Here is a 27,351-nt window from a genome sequence, read left to right as displayed (position 1 = left end):
TTGGTAAGCTTCAGTTATATATTGCACTTTTAATATTTCATTTATGAGTGCATTACACAATGCATAAAAATGTGTGTTATAATATGTTAAAGAAAATGTATACTCTTCGTATTATTAACAGAACATTCAGCAAAATGAAAAATAAATACCTGAACGAAAGCAGGAATTTATCTTTTTAAAAGTTTAACATTTCGATGATTTTTCTGATCTAGGACTATTCAAATGCCTTTTTGTGATACTCTTGATCTTAATTAAGGTGAAAATCAGTAATTTCCATTTCTAGATCAGTAGAATTGTTAACATGTTTGCAGTCTTTTACCATTTTTCTTAAATACTAGTCTTATGTAATGGGTTTGAAGTGAAGGAAGTTATTTGGCGTAATTTTAAACACACTCAAAACATCTAATTGAGAAACTAATTTAAGCTCGATGAGATTTTCCAAATGTGTGTTGTAGTTTTCTTTAATTTCGCGCTTTAGTTCTCCACATTTTCAAAGTGACAAATCGTAGATTACGTTTTAGTAAAAATGTATATTCCTTCAATTTGTGTAAAATTTTCACAAAATTAATTTTGTTTTAAAATTAATTTAAAATACCCTTAAATTCAAAAACTTTAGTTTAGTTCCCCCCCCCTCAAGTTTAAGATTTTAGTTATTATGTCTGTAAGAATGACTAAATCATAGAACCAATTATGGTCAATAATTTCAATGATTTTTATTTTTGGTATTTTGTTTCCGAATGCGAGTGAGATTTGTGGGTGGGTGTTGAGCAATATAATGTCTCTTAAACGGGCTCTCCCTGCATTGAGGTACCATTTTTATTTTTGGGATATACTGAGGTAGAGGTTCTATCATTAGAGTATTTTTTTATTATTATTACTCTGATATTTTTCCTCCCTTGTTTTTATTTATTTTATTACTCTTAGATTTTTGGTGCTTTGTGATGAATATTTTTAATCCTCAGCGAAATATACAGGGGTTGGACAAAAATGTGGAAACACCTTTAAAAAAACATGTTTCTTTGCTTAATATGGTGTAGGAAACTCGTTGGCATCAAAAACAACTTGCAGTCTTCTCGGAATGGATAAATACAGTTCCTGTATGTTTGCCAAGGGAATATTATACCATTCTTCCTGCAAAACGATGGCAAGTTCAGATAACGATGTTGGCGGTGGATAACGAGAACGCACTTTCCGTTCCAATGTAGACCACAAAGGTTTGATAATATTCAGGTCTGGTGACTGTGGTGGCCAGGGGAGATGCGACAACTCATCCTCGTGCTCAGAAAACCAGTTCTGGACAATGTGAGCTGTGTGAACAGGAGCTTTGTCGTCTTGGAAGACACCATCACCATCGGGAAACAAAGTTTGTACCATGGAATGAACTTGATCGGCCAAAATGTTCACATAAGTCTTGGCAGTCATGTGCCCTGACACAGTTATCATGGGGCTAGCAGAGAACCACAATATGGCTGCCCAAACCTTAACAGAACCCTGCCATGTTTCACTCTTGGCAACAAGCAGTCTGTATTATAGGCTTGAGATGGCGTTCTTCAAACGTAAACTCGGCCAGAAGTGGGAAACAATGTGAAAGAAGACTCGTCAGACCATATTACTCGCTTCCACTGCTCTATAGTCCAGGCTTTATGACTTAAACACCACCTTTTCATGTTACGGGCATTAGCATCACCGATGAGTGGCTTCTCAATTGCAGCACGGCCAGCAATTCCCTGTTTATGAAGCTCCCTTCTAATTGTTTTGGTACTCACAGGGTTCGGTAACACAACATTCATTTCAGCAGTAACTTTTGCAGCTGTGGTCTTCTTATTTTTCGTCACAATTGCTCTTAATAATCGTCTGTCGCGATCACTCAGGACACACTTTCGTCTGCGCTGTGATTTAGCAGATGATGTTTTTCAGCTTTTCAAATATGCGGAATAAATCTTGGATACAGTACCTCTTGAAACACTAAACACCTCGGCTACCTTGCTTACGGAAGCACCTACCATACGTGCTCCAACAATTTGCCCACGTTCGAAGTCTGTTAACTCTGACATAATGCAATGACAACCTCACGTAACAGTACTCCGACAACAACTGAACTAGACTAGAAGAGAAACATGCTAATGTGACAATCAAAACCGTGAAAAACAACCTTATATTTAGCGTAGTCTATAATAAAACACTCAATCGATTTCGAGGGCAGCTAAAGGTCCCTCCTCATCAGGAGAAAGAAATACATAGAAAGAAGAAAATAGGAATCACAGAAACACGTGGTGCTTATCAGCACTGCACGTCGTTATAACTAGATTTTTAATCAGAGTTGCACTGGCCGCCTACTTTTACTGAGCCAGGCTGTCTGATCAAGCATAAAGAAATATTAGCGAAGTTAAAATAGGGAGCGAGGGGCAAATGCACATTACGCTCAAAATCTGAACTTCAAATAATGGAAAGCAACCACTGAACGGATTTTTATACCCTCTGGTAGTACCAAGTGCGAGGAGGTAACGCCATCTATCGGCAAAAATAATTGAATTAAGACAGTAGAATTTTAAAGGCATTAGGAAGGACTGGATTGGACTTCAAATCATTAACTAAACTTTCTAAATCTTTGTGAATGTGAAAAGCCTCAAGAAAATCCAATTCGCCTATGGAAGAAGCCTTTTGGATGATTTTTGCAGACTCAAAATCAAAATTATGGTTAAAAGTCCAGCTATGATACGCTATTGAAGACTTGTTAATTTCCTCTTTTTTGACATAAGATTCATGTTCCTTGATACGAAACTTCAACGCTCTTTTTGTTTGGCCAATATATCTTAAACCACACTGACATGATATACTATAAATTCCCCAAGAATTCAAGACAGAAACGCTATCTTTTAGAATCGAAGGGTGAATTTTATTAATAGGGGAGAAACCGACTTGAAAATTGAATTTCTGGAGAATCCGTGCAATTTTATAGCTAACAGAAGAATAAAATGGAAGCACGACAAGGTCATTGATATTATTTCTAACAGTGGAATGTCTTCTTTGATGGGAATCTGAAAATTTTTTGACGGCTTTATCAATAATCACGGGAGAAAATCCACGGTCAATCGCAACTGCTCTGAACTGTTTAGCACATTTACGAAGTTGTATAGGTGGCGTCAGTAGTCAAAAACGCCAGCACCACCTACATATTTCATTAAAATCAATCTTTCTTTTCAAACATGCAATTCACAAGGTGTTTCCATATTTTTGTCCATCCACTGTATATCTTTTTTTAACGGCAAACGAAAGCAATCTAAACTAAATGTGTAAAATATACACAATCACTAAGTGTTGAGTAATGTAATGGGTCATTTTATATAAACAAATGAATGTAGAATTTATTTTCAAAACATGAGGAGAGCACGGATATTGCATTATTAAAAGCTTTATTTTACTAATAAGAAATATATAAAAGTAATAAAGGTAAGTCAAGTAAAAATTAATATTGCAGGTGATGTCATGATAGTTAAACTCAGTCCACAGGATTCATGTAATGATGAACGTTTCAGTCCTATACACACGCAACATCCACAGCTATTTTAGATAATATGATCAGCTTGGCTACATGGAACTTAAACATCAAAGGAAACCGTCTGTTTCCACCAACTCTTGGAGAATTTACAAGCCATCTGATTGCCTCCGCTCGTCCCTCCGTCTGGACGCTATCTCGCATTGGTCTCGACTGCTCCGCACTGTGCTAAGATGGGATGACGTCACCTCCCTAGGTATTTATTCTAAGTCAGCATTGGTGGTCGATGATTTCTACATGAATATGTTCTGGATGCTCTGGAATACTTTTAATTTAATTTATTAATTTGTCTTATTTTTATTATCGGTTATAGTGAAGTAGATGTTCAATTATTAAAGACATTTTTATTACTCTGAGTTTTCCGACATTGAGAGGAATATTTTGTATCGCTTAGTGAAAGTTTTTTTTAATGGCGATATGAAAGCTCTATCTGACCGTATAACATATACAAATGCTAAATGAGTCAAATTTGCTGAGTAAAATATCAGCAGATATTATATTCCTGTGACTAATGCAAGGTTGGACTTTGTGTACACCTGTTTCAAAGAATATCATACACTGTCTCATTTTGAAACATTGCTTACTTTTCGTTGTTTGCTCGTTGAATTTTTATGAAACATGGTTTTAATATTTTTTAACTGTGTGTTGTGTTAAATAAAATTTGCGATTGTTTGGATATTTTTCCATGTATATTTATTTGTGAGAAAAAAGCAAAATTATATTATTTTAGAAGGAGTATTTTATAAAATCTTTAAGGAAAATATAATAATAAAGGTTTAGAATTAATTCTGACGACTACCTGAATGTTCTTCTCATAATGTACCCAAAATTAGAAGACGAATTTCATTTATCCTTTTTTTTTTTTTTTTTTTAAAGACTAAATTCTACTATGAAACTTATGTTACAGAAGCTGGGATGGAACACGGGCAGCCAGAGAGAATGTCCCTTCCCCGAGTGAAATGTTTCTATCGTTTCCTTGAAAGTGACCTTATGATATTTCAGGATCAATCCTCGTACACTAATAAATGTATATAGATTTTTTTAATGTTAATACAGTCAAAAGTCGTTAATCCGGACACCCATAATCTGGAATGATCTATAATCCGGACCTCAAAGCTACAAACTTTCTGCGCATGTGTTGTGCGTACGGCAACGCAATTGATAAACAGACGGCGCACAATGAACTGTAAGTTGATCTGTCAGCACTATCCTTATCTTCAGGGCAGATGTTTTTATTTTATTCGGCTTATAATGTAGATTTCATCTCGATGTACTCAGTCTTTGATATGATTTAAATCAAATTCCTCGTCATTATAAATATCACGAATACAAATCAAATAGTTTTCTGGTTGCAATTTTCTACTTTCGACTATGCGTAATGTATGCTTTACGCATGCGCGCGTTGAAAGAAATGTTAAATAAAGTAAACAAATAAATATTAAGCTTTTTTTTTTTTTTTTTTTTTTTTGTAAATTTTGATACCCTTTAGATAATAATTGCTCTTTATTTCATAAATTACGGTTTCATATTTTTCATTTTATAATTTCTGCATGCCATCTTACCAGATTTGAACAGATGATCTATAATCCGTAAAAATCGATAATTCGGAATCGCCGAAGTCCCGACGAGTCCGGATTAAAGACTTTTGACTGTATAATGCGTGTTTGATTCTTACAATATTTTGAGCTATTATATCACTAATTCTGTATGTGAATTAAGACAGTTAAATATAGAACACCTGCTTCCAGGCTAAAAGTAAAGTATTTGAATTATGTTTTATCTGTCGTCTGTTTTCAGACGCAGGTTCTATTCTACAATATATAGAATTTCTAGGTATTGGACATCTCAGATAGCTGACATAATTTCATTCTTATGTTTAGGTTTTATAGTACAATAAGTTGAGCATCCCTATATTAGTATATGACTTTTGTTCATTGGAAAGAAAAGGGAGTATCTTTGTTTTCTTGAATTTTTGGTCAAAGTTTTAGTATGTAGGTAATTGCAATAGCTCTTCCACAAAATTGCATTTAAAATTTTTGCAACATTTTAAAATGCTGTATCATTCAATTGTATTTGATGTGTTTTGGCTTTCTGTATTAAAGCTGGGCTGAAACCCGGGCAGCTAGACAACATGTTCTTTCCCTGAGTAAAAATTAATTCTGTTAAAAATACATTTATGTCATTAAATGAAGAGGTTAGATGAAATATTCAAATCGTCTAGCTTCTACATTTAGTTTGACAGTAAAAAGTCTGAAAATAATATTAATTCTTTGGTGAAAAATATCTTTATTTATACCAAGTGTTGCAAATCAATCTTAAGTTATTTCTCAGAATAATATATAAAAACTGTTACCCTCTAGCTACATTCCTGAAAGTAAGCATTAAGTATTTAACAAATAGATTTGATCATATTTTATGCATCATGCAGACTATATTTCCAGCTCTTTCATTAAAGTGCAATTTATTTTCAGTGTATGAACATGAAATATCTTCTAAAATACTGTACAAGCCCAGTCACTTATTCGAAATTTAATTCAGTTTTCAAATAAGAATTAAAATTTGCCAGACAATTGTTTTGTTAACAGTTGTAATTTAACACTTTTGACTTTAATGTTTCAGAAATTTGCTAAATCGAGTTTATCTTTGTGTGACCTTGCATCAAAGGCACCGATAATAAATTTGTTTTGGCATTCACTGGTTAAATTTTTAAAGAAAACTTATTGATGTAAAAGAAGGAACAAATTATACTTATCTTGGTAGTATGTCTTATGATATTGTCTTAAGTTATCGCGTCTTATGGTTATTTATGGTGTCTCATGATATTGCAGTAACTTAAAGTGCATTTCATAGAACTTGTTGTTTCTTAAGTTGCATAACCTATTTTCATAACTTCTTGTGATCTTTATGTTTTACTGTTCCATGTTATCAAATATATATAAAAGGTAAATTTCTAATTAAATATTCTTCCATTCACAGCACAGTGATATAATGTGTGTTCGCATTTATTATACAGTTATGATCATTATTCATTATAGAGTTTTATATATTTATTATATGTATTTAATTTATATCATTATGTATTATATAATTTTGCTTTTAGAATACAGTAAGACCCCGCTTAACGCTGTTTCGGTTTAGCGCTCTTTTATTTCAACCCGGGGATTCCACGAAATCGCTCGCGGCATACGGGGATTCCACGAAATATTATGCAGCGATAGGTTTCAAATACATATCCGAAAGAGTGTACTTGTATTTCTTGTTTGGTGCGGTATTGTACAGACATATTTTGAAGGGGTAAATGTGGAAGATGTCGAAGAAATAATTCAAGAAGCAGCGGCTAGTCTTTCTAATGATGAGCTCAAGGAATTAACTGAACAAGAAGAAAACAAAAATGTTGACAGTGATTCAGAAGAAGAGCAAAAAGAACTTTCGATGGCGTTTGTAAAATGGACTTTGTCTACCATAACTGAAATAATGGATCAATTCATTGAAAATGATCCGAATTTTGACAGGAGCTCAAAAGTAAGGCGTGGTGTTAGAGATGCTCTATCCGTTTATGAAGAACTTTTAAGAGAACAACGCAAAAGAAAAAGGCAAACAACATTAGATGCTTTTGTCACAAAAAGGCAGAACACTGAAAACGCGGAAGGCTAACTAAATATGACTGACTTAGAATTTTATTTGTTTTTTTTAAGAATATTCGTTTTGTTATTTATATTTTGTTTTTCTTTTTGCAAGAAATAATAATGTGGTATTAATTTGGGCTTTAAGAAATAAATGTTTGGTTTTATTTTTATTAAAAAAACATACTTTTTAAATTTAATACATAACCAATTTCCTAGCCATCTTCCCCTAACCCCAATATTTACATGTAAAGATAGCCTCGTTTAGCGTTGTTTCGCATTACGCTCTACTTTGATGGAACGTATCCCCTGCGTTAAGCGGGGTCTTACTGTATATCACAATATATAATTTGAATTGCTTATAGAACTATTATGTTTTTCATATGTTAATGAGATCTGTGTGTCTTTTAAGTTAATTATTTTCATAAAGGAATTAAAATAAAATCATACCCTTTTAATTCAATTCACATTTTACTATAAAAAAAAAGAATTTTTTAAAGTCACATTTGATAACAATATAAAAAATGTTGACAGAAACTTTAAAATTATTCCTATTTTTATTGGCAAGTTTAAATATTCTTCACAAAATTCCATTTCTCAGCACACACCATCACAATTAATTTAATCAGTTTCCAAATAAAAATTAAATTCAGTATGTCGCAGAGTAAGTACCAGAAGTAGAACTGCATGAAACACACAAGAACATATCCATATTTAGCCAATCACTATTCATTTCTAACTGTTAATGATTGAATAAAAGAAAATACAAGTATAAAGTTCTATGAATAAAAGAAGAGTTACACTAAAGAAATTTTTTTAATATACATTACATCTTAATTCTATATAATTATTCTTTTGTTTTTCACTTGCTCTTGACATTAGTTGATGACAGCTGATTCATGTCAGAAATATTGTTCCTTATAAAAAAATACACACATAAATTTTATGTTTTATTATATAGAAAAATCTATGTACTCTTCTGTTATAGGGACTGGATTCAGAAATGTATGTATGTGTGTATGCACTTTTATATGTGTGTTTATATACAAACATACATGCATACGTACATATATACGTGCATATGTGAACGCATTCATACATACATTTCTGAATTCGGTCCTGATAACAGAAGTGTACCAAATTTTGCCGCAGTTGTTAAATGAATAGTCTAAGGTAAAATGGTTATGGTTTATTTGATTACAGTAAAGCTTGCTCAGGCTCATCTATACCTAAGGGTGTAGATGATGCCCTTGTGTAGTGCTTTCGATTGAAAACTGGCACACATTAATATTACATTTGTATAATCAGCTATGAAATATGCACCAAGAAACTGAAATTGTCAACAGTAATTTAGTATACTTTATTCTGTGTTACATACGAATAGTACATTGTTTTTGGACAAAGCTATATAAAGCATACACAATCAACCTCATTCAAATACTAAATATTTAAGTATTTTCTGATTATCCAACCCCTAGTTTCAGCATTTTATATAAGTGTTAGGTTTTTTTTTATGCATTCCTGGTACACGTGCGACCAAAGACAGTGCATACAAATGGTTATGATTTTATAGTTAACCGTTATTTTGCTGGCAAATGCCTTTTTTATTATAATTATTAGAATTCTGGAGTCTATGTACTTATAAGAGAGAAAGCGTCGTCTTTCTTTAAAAATACAATGTTTTCCATAAGAATAAAGAATAAAAAATGTGCATTATATGAAATTGTACTTTTTAAATGATCAAATTTCTACCAAAGTGCTTTTAATATTCTGTGATGGATGGAATTCTCTTATGAAAATTATGTTATGGTACTTGAAATGGCTTCTTGTTTGCTTAAGAATTTTAACCAGATAATGAAGCTCTTACAACAAATTTTATCTGATTAATGTAATTTATGCCTTTTTTTTAAAATGAAATGGCTATTGTATATAATGATTGTAGTTGTTTATCTAAGAGGTGTGTTATATTTTCCCATGAAACTGTTATGGCATACTAAAATTCATTTGATAATTTTTTTTTTTTTTTTTTTTTTTTTTTTGTTGGGTATTATATTTCTGTTGCAAAGATATTAAGGTATATTGATGATTATCTTCAAACTCCTAATATTTTTACTCAACCTTCGACCATTTTGGGCAAACATAAACTGATAACAATGTATGTTAGCCCCAATAATGGATAAACATGATATCGAAACATACTCATAAATTCTCGTTGGTTTCTTATAGCACTGAGAAATTTTTAATAAACCACTTTTACCTCTTGATTATCGAACCAAATAAATTTCCACAAGTTTCAATATATAATTTTTCAAAGTTTTTTATACGCTATAGCTGTATAGTTTCTGTTGATCATGTAACTCAAAAAGAAATATATGTTTCTCCAAATATATGTCAGAATAATTTTTGTAAGAACAATATTTCCATCAATCTTCTTGACTGACAGGAAAAAACATGTGTAGATAATGTGTGAAGTTATTATAGCATAAAGACATGGCACCAATTTTACAACAAATCTGAAATTTTTTTTGTGTGTGTCTTTGGTTACTCTAAATGCTATAATTTATTCAGGAAATTTAAATAATTCTTTGGCATAATGTAATTTATATCCTCTATGTTGCTACAATTCTGTTTCAGTACAAGACCATTATGTCAGTGTAAGATTTCGTAAGTGGAGACTTGGTTTCTAATCTTTGTGTAATATAATACGGAGAAGCTCTTACTGTGAATTTTGATATGTATAATTTATTCTTGTATTAGATTGAAATGGACTCGGTGTTTTCATTTAGGATGTTTCATATTCAAAGAGTTAGTTCAGTGTTTCATATTCAAAGATGATGAAGTTCATACAATGTTATTCATTAATAGACTTATCACACAGACCTTTTTAATAGACTTATTCTTAAATTTTTTGTTCAGACATAATGTTACTAATTAAAAACAGCATTAGAAAAGCAAATCTGGTTAAAAGAAAACTTCAGTTATTTTTAAAATTGATATTTTATATTTAAATGCTTTTGTTAATATAAAAACAACAATAAACGCATTTCTAAATAATAAGGTTATTAAGAATCCTTAAGAAAATTTGGAATATTTATAAAGGTTTGCAAAGTGAAAACATCGATTTTGTTATCATTCACATGGATTTGACATGTTTTGAGTATGCTCCTGCTGGATTGGTAGAAGCTTGGTGATCCTGTTATGAAAAAATCTTAACAGATAAAGATATAACATGTGAATATGGAATATAAAGGAAAGGTAAGGTTAGATTAGGGTCTTTGAATATGACTAAGCACATTGGTTATCAGCCTGAAGAGGAATGCTTTATGAAGAACTTTATAGGGAACACTCGCTTGTATTCGAAAAAAAAAAAAAAAACTGCACTGCTTGTTCACCCGGATTTGAGCTGAGATTGAACTATCAGTTTTAACCACTCGTAGGACAAATCTAAAGAAAATGCTTGTAATATTATGTAATCAAAAATTAACTACACGTTATATGGCAGGATTGCTTTATAGTACTGAGTACTGAAGTAGAAAATACTTAATCTGCTTTTTTTTTTTTTTTTTTTTGAAGTGTTTCGTAATGGTATTATTCATTTCATGTATTTTCTATAATACATATAGAACACTAATATTTCTTTTACAAGTTTCTTTTTTTCATTTTTAAGTGCTTTGCTTGTTGATATTCTCAAAATTGCATCTGATAAGTAGTGCTATTATGTATATAATAGCCAGTGCTTAAATTGCATCAGAGCCCAGCTCCGGTACTTCTCAATTTTTAAAATAAATTACAATTCTAGCTGGAGCGCACCGGAGCCCTAACTAAGATGAGGCCCGGTACTTCATTTTACAAAACTGAACTACAGTTTCAAGGGGGAAAATGTAGAATTCCTAACGTTTTAGTTTAACAATAAGCAGATCTTGCAATACTCAATTTCCCTAGAAATGCGAACTAATGAGAACATGAGACGTTCAAGTAAAGTCCCCTCACTGACATTCGGATTCCCTTTAGGCAATAAATTTGGGGGACTTGAGTAGGAACGCGTAAATTTCTCGCCATGCTATCGTATCTAGTGTATTGTTATCGATGGTTAGAGTTAGTTATCCTCGCAGGAAGGAAAATTTGTGTTCTTAAATGTGCATAAAGTGACAACGAGTACAATAAGAGTGAAATACTGCAATAAATGGCTCATTGCTTCTATACATCGTCTTGTCACAGTATCCACAACTGTAACCAAATACGGGGAGCGAAAAGTGTAACCAGTAACTTTACATTCATCCTTAGGATTCAGATTGAGGACTCATTTTACCCGTGACACACATCCGTTTAATGGCTATAATTATATCAACAAAGAGCCGCGGTCAAAGAAAACATTCTCTCTCACCAAGATTTCCCTCATTTTTTGTTTCCACCCTCTCATACGCTAACACCATCATTCTCTTTTGCCCTGTTTTCAGCATTATCTGAATTTTCATCAGCTATACTTTATAAATTTTAATTAATACTTTATATTATTTTAATAATATTTAATTTTTGTGATGATAAAAAAGTTTTTTCACCCTACGATCAGAGCTTAAATTGGGCCGGAGCTCCCCGGATCCCGGCTCCGATGCTTCTTAGTTTTTGTAAAAAATCATAATTCCAGCCGGAGTGCACCAGAGCTCTAAACAAGAAGGATGCTGCACTTGTAATTGAATATTGTAATTGAATAACAATTTCAGTAGGAATTCTATCTTGAAAATTTTATTTTTAGCAATAAATTTATATTAAAAATCGCTTATTAAATTGAAATTTATCTGTTTACATTTAATTTAATTTTAAATATTTAATTACTTTAATCTTTAATTATTAAATCTTTCAATAAATAATTAACTAATTATCTAATAGCTATCAATTAAATTGTAATCAATTATATATAATTATTGATTAAATAGCATTTAATAAACAATAATTAAATTAATTTGATAATAATTGATTAATAGCTATTAATTAATTTGATAATAATCGACTATTGAATTTTAAAATTATTAATTACTTTAATAGTCGTTTTATTTATTTACCCTTGTTCCCTATTTGCTGACGGTCTTCCATAGGGCTCCGGCACTTCTAATTTTAGAAATTAAGCTAAATAGCTATATATTATGTATAAATTATAATATAATGTATAACATATAATGCTATGTATTATGTGTGCTATTATGTATGTATAAATACAATAAACGCATATATAGATCAATATATTTTTAGTATATAATGATTCAAAATAAATTTTATGGAAAAAAAACACACTTTTGACAGCAAAGAATTTCTGGACATCCAAAGTTAAATACATATGAAATCATTTGCTTACATTCAGTGAACGTTAAAATCAAAACAGCGACACAATGCTTACAACAGCCAGCAATTCCTCCTTTACATGAACAAGAAATGTTTTTTAAAAAAAATTAATTATTTTTCCTTTTCCAACAATGAAATGTCCGTCGATTTCATGCGATCATTACACTATAGAACTTACCCTTCAATAGGAAGTCAAAATTTGTACATTGGGTTTTTCAAGTAAAATTCCATGCTTTACCAAATGATGCGCTTTTTAAAATTCTCTCTGCTTCAGTAATATAGCGAGAATTTACGCCTCCTTGAACAAAATCAAACATTTCGCAAAAGCTAAGCAACTCCATTTTTGCATGGACGAAGTCAGATCACAAATCAAAATACCGGTTTTTATCCGCCATACCTAAATGCGAATTTAATCGCGGATAAAAAGATAAGGAAAAGTAGTAGAAAATATCATATCTAGAGCTTTAGCAACTTTCCACACAGAATGGTCGGTGTGCGAAAGACTTTCAATGAAGTTGTCCCAGCAATTGTTTCTGTACTCTTGGATAAGTTTTCTGAGGTTCCAATTGGCAGCATTAAATCTTCTTTTGTCTTGGGTGGAGTGAGAACGTTGATAAATTTTTCTTAGTCTATTTTTCTCTGTAATTTTCTGTCTAATATTCTGTGGGACCGTATAATTAGTCTGTTTTGGAATAAATTTGGCGTGGTTGATGGCTTCGTTGATTTTACTGCTAAGATAGACTGTGGCATCATGAATTTCGCTTTTATTAGTCATTTTAGTGGTGGCAGATATGTTTTCTTCAAGGTGTTAAGCATAGTTTTCCCAATAAATGCGGCACTTTATAGGCGGAAGACCATGCTTTAAGCCATACAAAGTGAAGCGTACTGGTAGGTGATCTGAAGAAAGTTCATTATCCACTTGGAGAAAAGGTATTTGAGGAACATTGAAGGTAATTAGGATGTCTAATACATCAGAAGTATTTGAGATTTGATGAAGAAGCGTAGGTTCATCTGGACCATAAATGTTGATATCAGGGTTGTTGATGATGTAATTATTAAGAATAATTCCGTCTGGATTATTTCGCCTGGAGTTCCAGTTAGCGTCCTTACAATTTAGGTCCGCCTCAATAATAGTTGGATAACTTGAGAATATAGTCAAGATCTTGAGTGTTAAGGCTATTGTTGGGTGGCTTATAAACAGCAATGATGAGATATTCTTTATTATCACTGTTCAAAATAGATACACTTGCATCAAAGCTCATAAGGGGGAGAGGAAAGATGGTACTGTTCAGACATTTTTTCATGAGAATAGCTGTACCGCCACCACGATTATGAAGACGGTCAGAACTATAGATATTGTAGTTGGGAATTTTAAATTTGTTATTTGATTTGAGGTGGGTTTCACTTAATAAAATTACATCCAGACTGTGCTGGTTGATGTAGTTTTGAATTTCAATTTTTTGATTTTTAATACCATTACTATTATAAAACATAAACTTGGCATAATTAATATGTTGCATGGTATTTGGATTAGCTGTATGGGCGTAATTATTGGCCGATGCTATTCGCACCACCGGTGCGATTAGCCGTTTAAGCTATTCGCACCAACATTAAGCACGCATGCGCATTGAGTTGTAAAAGACGGGTTTCTACCTTGGCGTAGTTTATCATTTTTTAAGCGTTGCGACTTTCAAAAGTTTAGAATGGAAAATGGGTTCCTTTTCTTATAAAAAGAAGGAACACATTTCCTTTTATTAAAGTATATATAAAAAAGGCAGATTTTTATGTTCGCAATGTATATCCTTTTCCTGAACGGTTTGAATAGTTTAAATGACTGATTTAAAGGGGGGGGGGGAGAAATCGTGCTGACATTTTTTATACTTCTTAGAATACATTTAGTTTAAAGATGTGTTTTGCTCAATCAAGCCTTTAATTCATTCCTCTTTCAAAAATTTCGTCCGATAAAAGATACAAAAAATTAGACAGCGGATTTCTGTGTAAAAAATTTAGACATGAAATAAGTTAAAAGCAATTATATGAAATATTAAATGAATTATTCTGTATGCCTGCTTATTTTTTTTTATGGAATTCCTTGGCAATTTCAGGACACAAAAAGTACTTCAAAGAACTTTGAAATATTAGTACAAACACATTAATCAATTAAATTGAAATAAATAATGGGATGTAATTTAAAAGACAGAAAAAAATTAATGTAAGAGATTTAGATTTAAAAATTTACACAGAAATGATTTATCAGATTTTATAAGGTTTTATTTCATAAATAACTTTGATTTTGAAATATAGCATTTGAACCTATAAACATGAGTAGATACTGAAAAAATGATGAATATATAAGAATATTATCATCTTCAGTCAGTTTTCTTATTGAATAATAAATTTTGACAGTCCTATGCTATAAGAATAGGTCTAAGTTTGCATAAAAATTCCTCTGTTAAATAAAAGAATTTAAGTAATTTTTGTAGCCTTTTTGTCAAGACACTAAAGATTTTTTTAACTAATTACTTGTCCTCGCTTGCAATCAGAACCATCATTAAATCCCTATTTTATCTAATCATTTCCTGAACATTATTTTGTATATAGGTTGACTTCGTCTTTGTAACTGATAATTATTACTTGCAAATTATTCTCTTGCTGGTGAACTACTAACAAACCTTTCTATTGCTGAGTTAGGGTTAACAACCTTCGCTCTCACTACCGCCTGCTTTACGGAAATCGGCGTAAAATGCGGCCGATGCTATTCGCACCAGCGGTGCGTTTAGCCGCTTAAGCTATTCGCACCACCATTGACCACGCATGTGCATTGAACTGTTAGATCCATAACGGATTCGACGTACGCGAACTGCCTAAGAATTGTAGGGAGCTTTTTTTTTTTTTTTTTTTTTTTTTTTTTTTTTTTTTTTTTTTAAGGCGGGTTACTACCTTGGCGTAGTTTATCATTTTTAAAGCGTTGGAGACTCTAAACTTTTAGAACCATTTTGCTTTCTAAAATGGGTTCCTTTTCTTATAAAAAGAAGGAACACATTTCCTTTTATTAAAATACATATAAAAAAGGGTAGATTGTTCGCAATGTTTATCGTTTTAATGAACGGTTGAAATAGTTTAAATGACTGATTGGGGGGGGGGACAAAATCTTGTTTACATTTTTTTGATTTTCTTAGAATACATTTAGCTTCAAGATGTATTTTGCGCAATCAAGACTTTAATTCATTCCTCTTTGAAAATCATCGTCCGTGGAAAGATAATAAAAATTAGACAGAGGTTTTCTGTGTAGAAAATTTAGACATGAAATAAGCGATTAAATCAACTATTAAATGACTAATTAATCACATAATACTTGTTAATAACAATTCTGTATGCGTGTTTATTTTTTTATGGAAATATTTGGCATTTTCATGACACATAAAGTACTTCAAAGAACTTTGAAGTATTAGTTCAAGCACATTAATAAACTAAATTGAAATAAATAATGGGATGTAATTTAAAGGACAGAAAAAATTAATGTAAGAGATTTAGATTTAAAAATTTGCACACAGAAATGATTTATCAGATTGTATAAGGTTTTATTTCATAAATAAATTTTATTTCATAAATAACTTTGATTTTGAAATATGGCATTTGAACCTATAAGCACGAGTGGATACTGAAAAAATGATGAATATATAAGAATATTATAATTTTTAGTAAGTTTTCTTATTGAATAATAAATTCTGACAGTCCTATGCTATAAGACGTCTAAGTTTGCATAAAAATTCCTCTCTTAAGGGGACTCATACACCTTAAAACCCATAAAATGTTCGAATAGGTGACTGTTGCAAGAATCTGGATAACTTATTTATTTTACAAGCAATTACTACCAACTTTTTACAGCTGACTACATAATATAGCTGCTTTCTGAAACAGTAATCAGAAAGTTTATGTTGCCACAAATATTTTTATAATTTATTCCGCTGTGTGACTACATTTTTCGTCATGTTTCCGCCATACCTACATGCGAATTTAATCGCGGATAAAAAGATAAGGAAAAGTAGTAGATAATATCCTAAAAATATTATTGTGTCCATGGGTGTAGTCAAAAGGAGAGGAAGCTGTGATCATTTGCAATAAATAGTGTCTCACACTGAGTATGTTTGCTAAGGCTGAATAGATGTGATGATGGGGGGGAAAGGTTAGTGTTGAGATGCTTCGTATTCATGGTATTGAACATGGAATACAAGGCAATATGTATGCTTTCATCCTGAGACACACAGCAAAAGACCCATAACATCAGACAAAAATTTATATTGCTTTAACTAAAATAACTAAAGATAATAAACATAGATCGGTGGTATTTATTAATATATTTATCATAATTTATTACAAGTTTATTTATTGTCAGTTTGCTATCATAATTTATTACTTGTTAATTAATGCTAGTTTAACACATTGAAGAAAACAGTATTTATATTATCTCATAATTCTAAGAATTTATTTAAGGCAATGAAGAAAAAGACATTAAACAGATAGAAAACAACAGTTTGAGAAAAAAAAATCGATAAGGTATAATATTTAAAGGCAAAAAAATATTTAAGCGATCTGAGGGAAAAAAAAAAAAAAAAAAGATCGGAGAGCGAAATAGCGCATAGCGCAACCTAATATACACGTCGCTCCGCAAAATCGGCTCACCAGCGGCCGAGCGGTAAAGTCGCTGAACACTGGTAGTTCGGTCCGAGGTTCGAATCCCGCGAACGGGCTGGCTGCATGGGTGTTTTCGTGGTTTTCCCCATGTGTAACGTGTATACGAGCCAGTTTCCCTTAGAAAGTCCTCCACGAAAGGCATCCCTCCTCTTAGGCAGATAGCCCTAGTGTGCTTTGCCATAATTAAATACACACACCTACACGCTCCGCAAAATCTCCATTTTCCCTCTCTGGAAACTGGAAATACCTCAAAACAAGACAGGACTAAGGCCTTATACTAGTAGATAGGGCTTAACCTGTATAGTAGGGCGGGCTCAGAAGGGAGAATTGTTGACAAACGAGAACTGACAACGAAGTTAGCGCCTGTTTGGAATTGTTACCACAAAAAGAGACGCAAGCAATGAGCAATTTCAAGCATTATTTAACGCTAAAAACTGGTGAACAATTATATTAATAAATTTAAAAGCACTTAGATTTGATTTAGTTTAGATGAAAGAAGGATACTTATCTCAAAATTCCATGGTTTCTTCGTGTATTCTCTCAGTGTCCACTCTATCACTCTCATTAACATCGGAGCTAAATTAAGGAAAGAAGAGTTTAAAGCTTTCGCTGCGGAGTTAGATCTAAGCGTTGCGAAAGATGTGAAAATTGTTATTTTAAAAACTTTTATAAAGAAATAATAAAGTTTTGAAAACTTATCAAGAGTTAGTAAAAGCGTAGCTGATTACGCGCTTAAGCAAGGGAAAAAAACTCAAAGCCAAAAACAAGTCACAAATTGCGTTACAAAAACTTGAAAACGAAACAAAGGTAGAGTTAGATCAAATCAAACTAGCGCAGTTGGAGAAAGAACATCAAATCGCGAATATCAAATCGAGTTGTCCCAAAATACGTCGTCTTCCACAGTAAAGCCATCAAAAGACAGCCATCAAAGACCTAATCCCTGATATCTCATTTGATGAATTTGAGAATGCTGAAAAGACACTTTGAAGGTTTGGAACAGAAAGAATCATTTACATGCATAAAAGACTCCACTGTTCGTGCTTTGAGACTAATCGTAGACGAAATGGAATTTTCAGAGCGAAAACGGACGTCCTACAGCGTTAAGATGAAGAAAATTTCCAATATCCTCTCATTTTACCTTTAAAACACCCTCTTGTTTAGGGACTAATTTATGAGACACATGTAGAACTCCAGCATGCTGTTGTCAGCGTTTTAATGGCAAATTTTAGAGAAAAATTTTGGATATAAAATCCAGAAAAACTGTTCGAAATATTATCAAATATTATCAGGAAATGTGTAAGATGTAAAAGATTTGCTACACAAAGAGTAGTAGTCGAGCCAGGATTTCCACCCGAATTCAAACTTAGAGAAAGGGCCGTTTTTGAAGTCGTCGATGTAGATCTAGCAGATCCTCTCTATCTCCGTGATGGATCTAAAGCTTGGATAGTCTAGATTCATTGCTAGAAGAGGTAGACCTTATGCAATATATTCCAACAACGGAACTAATTTGGTACGGACTAACAGTGTTCTTAAGAAAGTGAAGTAGAACGCCATATGTTCAGCTGTTTCTATTTAAAGGACACGATGAAAATTGAAACCTCCGACTGCTACCTGGCGGGAGAGGCTTGTGCGAATGATGAAAGAAAATTTTTAAGAAGAATATAAGGCCGAACTTTCTTAAATTACGAAGAGTTATATATTATATTATGTGACTGTGAACAAATGATTAATACACGACATATCACATACGTATCAGAAGATAATCAAGATCCTTCACCATTGACCCCTGTGATGTTCCTCCATGAATTGGCGTCATCAGGAGTTCCTGATATTGACTGCGTAGACTACCAAGAACTAAACCGCTGATCCAAATATCGACAGAGAATAAGACGTGATCTAAGAAACAGATTTCGTAGTGAATATCTTGGTCAGTTGAGACAACATGCGATAAAGAGGGGAAAATATCAACAGTGTCAAGTAGGCGATGTCGTTCTGTTGGAAGATAGCCAGAGACGCCGCACTCATTAGTGTTTAGCCAACATAATCGAGCTTTTTCCCAGTATAGACGGAAAAGTTAGACTAACGAGGGTCAAGATAAGAAATGAACTCTGCTTCCTCCAGTGGCCCGGCTTTCCCCGTCGGAGATCTCTATTCCCGAATCTGCTGGTCCTCTGTTCCACGGCAGAACATCTCGAGATAGAAACAACCCTACGACTGGTCAGGCTGATTGTGTTTCAGAACCTGCTTCAAGTCCTCACGTGATAACCAGAGCTGGAAGAGTTGCTGGTCTCCCTCATCGACTGGACCTGTGTGTATTGAGTTCCTCCGTACCGTCGGACCTCAATGGTGGGAGGAGATGTTACATCTAAACTCTGGACTGTCAGCGCCGTTACATCTAAAATCTAGAATAATCAAAACAAAAACGTACATAGAACTCTGATTTGCATTTAGCTAGAACCAGAACAAGAACTAGAAAGATTGTATGAAGGAAAGAGCGTAATGTTCATCTAAACGTAGTCTATTAATTGTGTATAAATATAATCTATTTATGTTTCACAGAAGTCTAAGTGTCAATATTTTGAAGAATCTTTGAATTTAGATAGTTCAACGATCAGTGTTAAGTTTAGGATTATATATCTTTAGATTGCCAATGTTCGTCTTTGGTGTTCGTAAATAAACGTTGTGTGGTATAACGCTCCTCTGTTTATTAGAGATTTACACATATTTTGTTTATGGTGCCTGCAAACCGGGATTATTACGAATCAGAAAATCGACAGACTGAATAGTTCGAAAATGGAGGGCGTTCTTGAAAATTTGAAAAAGAAACGATCGGTTATAAGGCAATTAACTACGAAACTGATAACCAAAGTCGAAACGAATTTAGGAAATAATATTCTGCTAAATGAGAAAATTGAGATAATCGAGGATTTATATGAACAGTTAATTGAGAAAATCAACGAACTGAAAAGTTTAGATTCAGAAATCGAAACGAAAGTAACTTCGGAGGAGATTGAAAATGAAGTTACCTTAAGCCAAGAATACCAGGATAAAACTGTTATATGGAGAGAAAGAATGCAAAGATTTTTGAAGAAGAATTCGGAATCTTCTAGAAAAGTTCATCAGAACGAAACGGCTAATGTTGCACTTCCAGTTGAAGCGAAAACAGTGAAGTTGCCACGTCTGCAAATCGGAACTTATTACGGAGATTCGTGTAAATGGTTAGACTTTTGGAACCATTTCGAAAATACAATTCATAATCATAGTGGATTGAGAAAAACTGAAAAATTTGCGTACCTAAAATCCTTACTTGGAGGTAATGCTTTAGCTGCCATTTCCGGTTTCGCTTTAAGTGACCAGAATTATGATTCCGCAGTAGAAATATTGAAAGAACGTTTTGGAAGACAAGATGTTGTTATCACCTCGCATATGAATAAATTATTATCCCTTGAACCAGTGGGAAACATTTCAAATGTTAAAGCACTGCATAAGCTGTACGATGAATGCGAAGTCAACATTCGAAGTTTAGGATCGTTAAACGTTACTTCTGGAAGTTATGGAAATATTCTCTGTCCTATCATTTTGCAGAAATTTCCAGAGGAATTAAATTTGGAATTTAATCGAAGTCGAAATATGGAAGCAGGATTTGATATAAAGGAACTTATAGAATTCTTAAAAAAGGAAGTGAACTGTCGAGAAGCTGCAAGTTTAATGAACTCTGCGAAAACGAATCAGAAACCATACTTTCGTCAAAATGAACAACGCACGAAAGTTTATCCGAATTATAAACCGAAAGTTCCGACTGCTTCAGCTTTATCAACAATTGGATACAAATGTATATTTTGTGATAAAGAAGACCATACGAGATATAAATGTACTGAGGTGAACTCTGAAGAGAAACGCAACATTTTGAAACGTACAGGAAAATGTTTTCTGTGTTTTGGATGTAAACATTTAGCTATCAACTGTAAGAACAAACAGTTTCCCTTCAAAAAGTGCCGCGGAAAACATCATGAAAGTGTGTGTGTAAATCCCACATCAGCTGTCTCTAGTGTAAAAAATAAGGAAACCGAAACATCGGCAGAAGTTCCTCAAAATTCTTCTGCCAAAACTGGATCTAATATTATGCTTCAAACGGTGTATGCTGTGGCTGAGGGCAGAAATAAGAATTGTATTGTGAGATGTCTTCTTGACGGCGGTAGCCAAATCTCTGCAATTCGAGATTTGTCAAGAAAATTACAGTTACCAGTGAAAGGAGAAACTGTTTTAAATCTGCATACCTTCGGTGAAAAGAACGGAAAATATTGGCGTCGAAAGAAAGTTGAGCTTACTCTCCGCAATATTAATGACCCTGAAAAATCCATAAATCTCGAAGTCACTGAAGTACCAGTCACAACAAATGCCGATATACGGGTACCAGATGTAGAAATGAAATCCAAACTCCAGGCATTCGGCGTCACTTTGACAGACTGCGGCGGCGCCGATGGAATGAGTCATATTTCCGTTTTAATCGGCGCGGACATTATGTGGAAAATAGCAAGCGAAGAAATAAAAAGGATAAACAGAAATGCCGTAGCGATGAAAACCTTGTTTGGGTGGGGTATACAAGGCAGATTTTCTTCATCAGACTTTGAAATCCATGATGCGTGTTTAAACGTAATTGTAGAAGAGAAACTTCTAAAAAGCGTCGAATCGTTTTGGGATATTGAATCTATAGGAATTAAAAATATTTCTGACGAAGAACAAAATGAAATGGCCTTGCAAATATTTAACAACTCGATTACAGAAAAGGGTGATAGATACGAAATTAGACTTCCATGGAAAGATCAGAATGTAACTTTAAGAGACAATTTTAAGAATGCTGAAAGACGATTTTTAAATCTGATCGAACAATTTAAATCAAACTTGAACTTTTATGCGCAATATAAAGAAGTGATTGACTATCAGCTTAAGCAAGAAATCATAGAAAAGGTCGATCTTGGTACTCCATCTGGGAGACGAACTACTACATACCTCACCGTGCTGTCATCCGTGAAGATCATAATTCTACAAAACTTTGCATTGTTTATGATGCTTCTTCAAAGGAAAAAAAAATCATGAATCTCTAAATGATAATTTACTACAAGGACCAAATCTTCTTCCTGAACTTTTGAAAGTTCTAATAAATTTTCGACTTCATCGAATTGCATTTACGTCAGATATTGAGAAAGCGTTTTGCAAATTTCTGTTGCACCTGAAGATCGGGATTCAATGCGATTTTTGTGGATTGATGAGAATTCAAGTTTGAGCAATCCGAGAATTCAAGTTTATCGGATGTGTCGTGTAATTTTTGGAGCAAAATCAAGTCCATTTTTGCTGGGTGCTTGCATTAAGCATCATTTAAAGAAATTTGAAGACATACATCCCAGAACTGTAGAAATGTTAGAAAACTTCATGTATGTTGACGATTTTATTTGTGGATCAGATACGGAGGAGGAAGCTATACAGATATATCATGAAGCCAATGATATAATGAAAAAGGCATCAATGACTTTGACCCAATGGAATTCTAATTCGGATACTGTAAAAAACCAGTATAAATCAAGTGACAACTTCGTTAGCTTTAAATTGCCTGACTGTGATTCCCCCTCAAAGATTCTTGGACTTCAATGGAATACAATTAAGGATATCTTCTGTTTTAATGCACAAGACGTTATTGATTTCATCCAGTCAAATGACCAAACAAAACGTTGTGTTTTAAAAGCTGCTTCAAAAATCTTCGATCCTATTGGGTTTCTTGCTCCATATGTTATTCAAGCAAAAGTTCTGTTTCAGGATTTATGGCTGAAAGGTGTTGATTGGGATGAAATTATCCCACCAGAATTGCAAGACTAGTGGAGCAAATGGTATAGGCAACTATGTGATCTACCTAATATCCAGATACCTCGGTGGTATTATCAGGTTCAATGTTCCGTCTTACTTTCTTTGGGAACATGCACAGACCTGACTCGGAACAGGGAGCTTACTAAAGCTATGTTCAATAAATGTGGGAAGTAGACAAGATACACAAGAAGGGTATACGAAACCCTTTATTTTTCGCTCTTTACAATAATTTACGTACTTCGGAATACAGAGACCAACTACTTGTGGTCTGAACGTAAGAATATAAAAATATAACTAAACTCTAACTTAAATTTGGAATAATCGACAAGGGCCTACGTGTAAGATTGGCCGGATATTAACAGGAAGCCGTATGTAGTACAGAGAACTGTTAACACTACAATACGTTTAAAATTATCACGAGGATTAAACCTCTGGCCTGGAAGGCAAACAGCAACCGAGTAAAACTTCTAAGGCAAGCGGCCTGCTTCGACTAACTCCTTCCTCTCCCTCGCTTGGCAAAAAGCCACAACTTAAGTACTTGGCGTTCGCCAGACAAATTTTGCATAAATAAGTTAACGCTTTTAATTCTGGCCGGAACTAGAAAATAAGAAGTGATAGTAAAGATTTAAAATAAAATAAACGTTAGTAAAACTTAAGATCTTTACATACTTCCCGCCAGAGTTAATTAGTTTCAACTGAGGTCTAAAACGACCTTGTTGAAAACTTTTAGCTCTGGAATCTAACGCGAGGCCAATCTTTTACAAACATTTCTCACTAGAAACTAGAAATTTAAAAAAAAAATTTGTTTTTACAATAGCAGCTCCATGGACACCCAATTTTTCATCTGTACTGCATCTAAACAGAAGCTGTTATTCAAATCTGGTTCCTTCCAGAGATCTGGAAGGAAAACTAGTTTAATGAAATGTTACACAATGAAATGGCAAGTAACGTGCATATTTATATTTCTCTTAACATTCTTATTTCATTCATGACTATTTTAATTATCTCTCCCCGTGCTCTCTGACATGTGTTGTAAAAGAACACCAAATACGAATGTGTTTATGTATACGTGTTCAACACTGCCTCCTACAATCAAAACACTAACGTGTTAAAATTCAACATGACAAGACCTCGTAACACACCCTATCTTCAACTCTAAACCCTGAGGTACTATTCTGAAAGTGGCTAACTCTGAAGTGTAGCGTCAGAGAGCCTAACTACATTCATTCAACCTTTAACACATATTCACCATAATTTGGTCTTTTTTCAGTCACACGAGTAAGTTTTAATTTTTTTTTTTTTTTTTCATTACTTTCACTTTTACCATATCATAGTATTTCTTAACATTTAAAATAACAGTTCACATTGTATATAAGAACATATTAACATGCCGTTAATTTTACGCATTTTAAAACATACATTAGTAGTACATTGTTAACTTCTATTCTTTTCAAAGCAAGTGCCAATTCTTCTACATTGAAATACTACATTTCAAAAGGTCTTTCAGACTAAAACTTCTTTCTTGCCAGAATGTTTTAAATAAAATTTATACAATAACTTTTACAATATTTAAGTATTTACACATTCCTATTATACATCAACTTTAGTTTTACGCGCGAGTAATTGAAAAACATAATACCAAAATCGGTAACAACTCATTTCTCGCCTTTTTGGCGATAAAGGTAGACCTCACATGAGGTAAAACTTCTTGAAATCTGCCACTTGCAGTAAGAATGAAAGATTAACTTAAGTTTGCAAAGTAACATAAAATTTTACTTATCTTTGTGATATTCGGACATTCTTTTCTGAGCCCAGTCCTGGAAGGTAGCGCAGATTCTGGTTTGATTTATCCTCCTTCTTGTGCGGGCTCGCCCTTCAGTTTCTTCCTCTAGAAGCTTTCTTTTTCCTCCAGTTCGGTCACCCTTGAATACCTTCTTTTTCGCCTCTGCCTGTGGTCTTGGCCGTTTATGGCAGCTGGTCTTGGCGGAACCGGGAAACTTCTTTCGTGTTCTTGCTTGGACCTCGTTGCTGGCCGTTCAAATTTTCCTTGTATCTTTTCCTCCGCCGCTAGTGGCCCTTCCGCAGTTCGGCGACATTTGCTGCGGAGAGTCCTGTCCTATGAGTCGATCTTCCGTTTGGGAGCCGGGTTATAGTTGCCATTATTTCTCCTGGCTTTCTTTGCATTCGTCGTACTTCTCCCTTCTTCATTCTGGGGTGTTCGTGAGCTCTCTTTTCTGGACGGTGGAACGGCTTCTTTTTCTTGTTACCTTCAATTTTCCAACGGGGAAACTTTCTTTTCAATTGCTCCTGCCTCCTAATGGCTTGTCCTTGTGCTTGACGTTGTTCCACCTCTGGAGCTTGTGCCTGCCGTGTCTGCCGTGCCGGATCCTGCAAAAGATCTTTGAAAATTTGCATTTTATTACGATCATAGTAGGGTTTTATTTGATCAAAGTTTGCGGAGCATGTTTCACCATTTCTGGCTTTTAACACCACTACAGCGTGAGTTATTTTTTCTATGACATATGGTCCTTCAAATAGTGGAAAAAATTTGGCAGTTGTATCTTCTGGTGCTGAAGAAAGTGAATGCTTAACTTTAACACTTCATCCCCTACTTTATAAGTTACTCCCCGTCGTTTCATATCATAATAAAGCTTCTGTTTTCTCTGTGCTACTTCAGTATTCTTTTTTGCTTCTTTAATTAATTTTTCTATATCACCCATTTTAAATTCGGGGGCTCTTTGTTGCACATAAAATAATTTATCTAACGGCGTTATAATCTTTCTGCCTAAAAATAACTAAGCAGGAGTTTTGCCCGTTGTATCATGTTTTGCGGTCCTAAGGGCGAAAGCAAATTCATTGACATAGTTATCCCAGCTTTTATGAAAATTTTTAACATAACTACGGATAATTTTCACTATATTTCTATTGACCCGTTCCGCTATATTTGATTGCGGCCGATACGGGACCATTTTTAAATGACGTATGCCCAGTTTTTGGCACATGTCTTCAAATACATTACTTACAAATTGAGGACCATTATCCGATATAACTTTTAGGGGCGCCCCGTATTTTAAAATATATTTATTTAAAATAGAATCAGTAACTAATTTCGCGGAGGCTCGTTTTAAGGGAACAATTTCGGTCCACTTACTAAAATGATCAACCATAACAAGGACATAGCGACTTTTATTTAACTGACTTTTTGGGAAAGGGCCCAATAAATCGATGCCAATTATTTCATTTGGAAATTCGGATTTAATACTATTTAGAAACCCGGCCGGGCGAAAATAAATATAATTAACTGCTTGACATGTTGGGCAGGACTGGACATACGCCCTTGTTAACTTTTGCATTTCAGGAAAATAGACTGCCTCGCGTACGCGTTGTATAGTTTTTCGAATACCAGCATGAGAAGCTAAAGGGCTGTCATGCAACTCCTGCATGATATTTAATCTAAGAGTAGCTGGGATAACAGGTCGAAATTCGTTGTTGGAATTCGTAGTTTTTGTATAAAATAATAGACCATCTATTAGTTCGTAATGGGCCGCCCTATTTCTTATCGCCACAATATCTTGGTGGCTAAAATTTTCAGGATCCTTTAAATACTCATAAATGCTTCCAAACTCAGGATCCTTACACAGTTCGGTTATTATAGTTTCTCGGGAATTTATTGTACATGCTGTGAGCATTGCCACTTTACAGTATTACCTTCTTCATGTATTTTAATTCTTGATAGGGCATCTGCTACGATATTTTCCTTTCCGGGGGTATGCTTGATTACCAGATTATATTCTTGTAGCTTGAGTGCCCATCTTATTAACCTTGGGGATAAGTTTTTCCCTGAGTACAATCTAGTTACCGCCGCATGATCAGAGTACACTGTTATTGGCGCCTTTCCAAAATAGACTCGGAACTTTTGCACTGCTAACAGAACTGCAAGTGCCTCTCTCTCGGTCGCGGAATAGTTTCTTTGTGTTTGATTTAAAGTTCGGCTAAAAAATGCCACGGGCTGCTGATTTTGTGAAAGTACCGCTCCTACCGCATAATCCGAAGCATCCGCTGAAATTTCTAAATTCTCATCCTTTTCAGGAAATTTCAACACAGGGGCTTCGTTAATGCTTGCTTTAATTTTTCGAACGCACTATTGGCTTCGGCCGTCCACGAGAATCTTGCCTTTTTCCTTTTTAATTTTAACAATGGTTCAGCAATAGCTGCAAAATCTTTTATAAAGGACCTATAATATGAACAAAGTCCTAGAAAAGAAGAGAGCTTCTTCGCCGT

The sequence above is a fragment of the Stegodyphus dumicola genome, chromosome X1 (assembly GCF_044657685.1).
Source record: "Stegodyphus dumicola isolate Sdum_Otavi_A_Nest chromosome X1, ASM4465768v1".
NCBI lineage: Eukaryota > Metazoa > Arthropoda > Arachnida > Araneae > Eresidae > Stegodyphus > Stegodyphus dumicola.
The sequence above is the reverse complement of the archived record's forward strand: the minus strand, read 5'-3'. Positions refer to the sequence as shown.